Source organism: Rhincodon typus, unplaced genomic scaffold (genome assembly GCF_021869965.1).
Source record: "Rhincodon typus isolate 14 unplaced genomic scaffold, sRhiTyp1.1 hic_rhity00000101, whole genome shotgun sequence".
Classification (NCBI taxonomy): Eukaryota; Metazoa; Chordata; class Chondrichthyes; order Orectolobiformes; family Rhincodontidae; genus Rhincodon; species Rhincodon typus.
In genome coordinates this window covers 71,140-71,731 of record NW_025965739.1, presented here as the reverse complement: position 1 = coordinate 71,731, position 592 = coordinate 71,140, and positions in this window count along the sequence as shown.

The following is a 592-nucleotide window of genomic DNA, read 5'->3' as shown; positions in this document are numbered from 1 at the left end:
GGATTGATTAATGAGTGAGTTTGATTGATTGATAAATTTGGGTGAAGGGATATTTTAACACATACTTCAGCTGCTGCCTGAACTTAGTCTGGGTCACGGCATAAATCGCGGTATTTGTGCAGCAACTGAGGAGCTGCAGCATGAAGCCCAATTCCTGCACAAAGACAGCTAGGTACACAGAGTCATACCCAAAATCATACATTCGGCCCCATATAGAATACACCATTAATGTTGACCATAACAGGATGAAATTGGCCGAGATCACAAACAGTAAAATGATGGATTTTTTTCGATTTCTCATTTCTGTGTCACACTGACCGTCCCCATTGGTGTGAGCCCGGAGTCTCCTGCGGGCTCTGCTGGTCACTAAAATGTGTCTGACGGTGAAAACATTGAGCAGCAGAATCAGGAGAAATGGGAGAGTCGGGGTTAGAATGTGGTGGAGGAACTCGATTGTGACCCAGACACGAGAGACATAAACACCGATTGTTACATCACAAAACCAGGGGAGGTTCCCCAGCGAATACTGAGCTGTGAACAAAAAGTACCAGAAAATGTTCTTTAAACAGCTCAGCACAGTCACTGTTCCCAG